The following is a 4,424-nucleotide window of genomic DNA, read 5'->3' as shown; positions in this document are numbered from 1 at the left end:
TTTCCTTTGGTTGTCACTTTCCCCCGCTGGATTCAAGTTGGATTCGAATTTGAGATTTGCGTGTGTTCGGGGAAGGGGTGCTTAGTCTCGTTCGAGCAATTTCTCACGTTTTGGTTACCCCTTCGCTTCAGCTGCCTCCCCTCGCGAGCCCCTCGCGAGCCGGGTCAGGCCTAGCTTGCGCGCAGCCCAGACTGCCACCGACATGACCTCTCAGGAGGGTGTTTTACTGTAAATCCTATGAACCCAATCAGGGAACACTCGAGACACCACAACCTCCCACGGGCTGCCTCAAGGCCAGCACGGGACAAAGGTAAACTAGCCGACCAGCGCGTCGCTTGGGCCAACCCCTTGGCGCGGGCGCATGGGCAATGTAGCGTCTACTAATACGATGAACACACGTTTTACATAAGGGGCTCCCCCTCCAAAATGCTCTCACTGCAATCAGGCCAAAACCCGAGTTCTATTCATGCAGGGTAAGGAAGTAGGAGCGATGCACAATCAGTCGGATGAATCCCCTAATGCGTTCTCAGGAGCACCATCCGAGTCGTTGCTGGCGTCGCTGAACCCGCCATCGCTGTCCGCGTCGCCGCCAGCGGCGTCAGGGCCGTTCACCACGCCGCCCTCGATGGCCGCCACGATCACGTCGTTGTTGTCCGAAGCGAAGGCCCTGATAAGAGCCTCCACATTGTCTTCCACCCAGTGCGCCAGGTCGCCTCGGACGGCCTGGGGGACTGGGGCGATGGCGGCGTCAAAATCAAAGTGGGGATCCATGTTCCGGAGGTGGCTAAAGACGTGAGAAAAGGCGCGCCCATGCAGGGCGCGGCTCCTCTCCTCCACCAACCTGTTAGCCCTGACCGACCGCGCCTCCAGCTGCGTCACCACGTCAGTGAAGAACTGAAGATTGCCAGCATAGTTGACTGCGTGCGGCTCGCCAACAGCCGCCTCGCAGATGTTGCCCAAGGCTGTGTTGGCTCTCTCCCAGAGCGTGGCAAGCATGGGGTCGTGCTCATGCTCCAGGATCCGCTGCTAACGGATCTCGTCCGCGTTCTGGCCCGCGACGACCTCAGCCTCCTCCACCCGCTGGCGGAGAATGAGCACCTCGGCCTGGGAGGCGGTTAACTCACCTTGCGCCACCTAAAGAGCGGCCTGAAAGGTGCTGGCCCGCCGCATCGCCTCCTCCAGCTTGGCCCTCAAGGCAGCAGTCCTGCCTTCAGCTTCGGCCCGGATCAACCCCAGCTTCTCTTTGAACTCGTGCTCGAGGTTCAAATGCGCCATCGCCACTCGGCCCCGACCTCCTCCAGGACGCGGGCTTCCTGTGCAGCAACATCATCCTCCGCCTGCGTCACCAAGCGCTCCCTCGTCTCCAGACGCTCGTACTCTCGGGTACGTTCGGCGGCTTCCAGCGTCAGCGCCTCCTCACGCTTCTGGAGCTCCGCTGAGTCGCCGGAGGCCACCTTCATCGATGCGAGGGCTGCCTCACGCAGCTCCACCTGCTCCTCCAGTGAGTGGCACCAGGCCAGGAGCTCCCGTGCCTGCTCCTCGGTCGCCGTTCGCCGCCGGTCAGCTTCCCAAGCCTCCCCAGCGGCCCAAGATTGGGCCTCCCGAGAGGCCACCAGCGACGCCTTGGCCTCTGCATCGTCAAGATCGCGCTGACAGCGCGCAAGGGCGATGGTGCCCTCCAGCTCGCGCCTCTCTGCAGCTAGGCGTAGGCCCTCGGCCTCAAGGCGCGCGTCTTCATCGGCAAGCTCCTCTCCAAGCAGGCTTACCGCGTTAGCCGCCCTTCGAAGGAATCCTTGGCGGAGAGCGTGACGCTCCCGAGCGCGCTCGAGCATGTCTTCCACACCATCATCTGCCCCAAGCAAGCGCCGGGGGCCGCAAGTCAGCACTCCCCCTCCGGGCTGGGGGCTGGGGGCTGGGGGCTGGCACCCTCGCAACGGCCGGGCACGCCGTGCCAAAAGCCCGGCCAGGGGCCAGCCCGTCCCTAGGTGAAGAGCACAGGAAGCGCCTCAGCCAATCGTAGTCCATGACCAGGCGAGAAGCCCACGTCAGGCTAGCTATGCCACGAGAAGGCCCGCGAAAGATTGCGAGGTGCGCGGGGCCATGATACGCCTCGGGACGGTTCGCCTCGTCGATCGCCCTCACCACAAGGGCTCCATCGCTTGGAGCACTTGAAGACGATGGAGGGGGCGAAGCCAAGGGGGACGGCTCCTTAGCCGTCTCCGCAAGCTCGGCTGGAAGGGGCCTGCAGAGCAAGGGTCAGTAAGAGCAACAGAAGGATCGGGAGCTGGGAAAGGAGAAGGCTTACTCGTCAGTGGCGAAGTACTTCCTACGCTTCAGCAGGCGACAAGGGTAATCGTCGCCCAGGGCCTCCCTTCTCTTCCGGAGGGCCTCAAAGTCCACGCGGAAGCGGCCTAAGAGTCGGGCGCAGGGATCAACCTACGACGAAGATGGAGCGTCAAGGCGATGTGCGTCAGGGGCGCCTGCCTGACGTGCGCCGCCAGTTGCCTCGCCAAGAGAAGCTGCCGGAGCCTCGATGGCCTCGGTCGTAGGTGCAAAGGGCAGCTACTTGTCACCCTCAGCCTCAGCGGCACGGGCCCCGATAACTGCTTCCTCATGAGCCTCGCCCAGTGCTGTCACCCCGCCGGGATCCCCCTCGGCCTCTGGCGCCTCGTGCCTCCCTGCTCCGCCACTTGAGGAAGAGTCGCCTTGGCCGACTGAAAGGGCAGTCACCACCACTGGGTTCTCGCGAGGCCCCTGGAGGCCGGCAGGGCACGGCCCCCACTCATCGAAGATAGGCATCTGCCTCACAAAATCGCCCCCGCTCTGGCAGATGTACAGCAAGGCCCCTCCCTGCTGGATACTGCCAGGGTTGGGGTCCCCCGTCAGGGTCAAGAGCGCCGTCCTCAGCACTTCAGGCGTCAGGTCCTCTTCTTGGAGCCTCATACGATCATCGCGCCCGCTGAAGGCCCACATCCGGCGGGAGTGGCGTTGGAGAGGAGCAACGCGGCGTAGCAGGAACTCCTTCACCACCTTGGGCGCTGTCGTGCCAAGCGACCTCAAGAATGCGAAGCCGTGCCAGACGAAGACGAGCCGGGGGCTCTCAAGCGTCTCCTGGCCCCAGCCCGAATTGGGACAGCATGCGAAGTTGGCTCCGACAGCAGGGGGCTAGGCACCCTAGCATCCACATACAGCCACCACTCGCGGAACCCAGCCGCGGGCGGAGGGAGCTTGAAGTCAATCCCAGAGGCCGCCCTTTCAGACGCGGCAACGAAGCTCACACACGCCCAGCATTGGGTAGGGTCAACAAGGCGCAGCGAGAAGAAGTGGCGCAGCAAGGCGATCGAAGGAAGGATGCCGGTCATAGCTTCGCAAACGAAGGCAAAGACCGAAAGGAGAGTGATGGATTCAGGACCCAGATGCATCATGTGGATCTGATAGTGGGAAAGCACGACATTGAAGAAATCGGAAAAGGGAGGAACCAGACCCGCCCACAGGGCGTCGGCAAAATACGGGACCTCGGTGGCTATCCTGTCGATGGAGAAGTGGGACGCGGACCAGGCTGTCGTCCTCCTGCATTCATTGAAGATGGTGGCTAGAGCCAAGCTGACCTTGCCCAAGCCCTCGGCGGGGGCCGCCAACGGCGGCTGGCAAGGCGGAGACACGGGTTTCTTCCCTCTTCCCTTCTTCGTCGGAGCCATGGCGATGGGAAGGGGGGAAGGTTCAAGATTGAGTTGAAAACAGAAACCGAAGTTCGAGCGGAGGAAGGACAGAGGGCGCTCAAGCAACAGAAAGGGGAACGGCTGTGTACGACTATGGGTCTACCTAGCATGGCGCAAAATAAGGAGGGCGTGGGGGAACAGTGCCACCCACGCCCCATCAGCCGCCACGCGGTGCCCAAGGCCGCAGGCTGTTAGGGCCCGCGACGCTTCGCTCTTGCCCTTCCGCCTCCCTGCACGGCCAAGTCTGGGCGCGCCTTGGGCCCGGGGGCTACTGTCGGCATTCTGGGAACGGGGGTCCCCAGACTTGCCTGCCTGCGGCCTACGGCGTGGCTCAAAAGGGGGCCCAGCGCGGCCCATCTTCACCAACACAAACCCAAGACCCTCGCGAGGGGCCAAGCCTCGCGGGGCGGATGACACGGAGCTTCCTCAGGCACGGCCTCGTCAGGCTGGCTCACGAGGAGGCGGAGAGATCAAGGTGGGGTACCTCACGAGGTGCCCGTGACGCAAGCCATGACGACCGAGGGCGCCAGGCGGGTGCCAGCCCGCGCAGTGTCCTCCTTTCCTCTTTGGTGCAAAGGGGGCAAGCGCAGCCGCGGAGTACCAAGGCATCAGGCAAAGGTTGCCACTTCGGTGCAACGAGACCAAGACCAGGAGGACTACAAGACAGAGGTCACCGTGGAGCCCAAGACGGTGTCATCACCAGAG

Source organism: Triticum dicoccoides, chromosome 3A (assembly GCF_002162155.2).
Source record: "Triticum dicoccoides isolate Atlit2015 ecotype Zavitan chromosome 3A, WEW_v2.0, whole genome shotgun sequence".
NCBI classification, from domain to species: domain Eukaryota; kingdom Viridiplantae; phylum Streptophyta; class Magnoliopsida; order Poales; family Poaceae; genus Triticum; species Triticum dicoccoides.
This window is presented reverse-complemented; position numbering follows the sequence as displayed.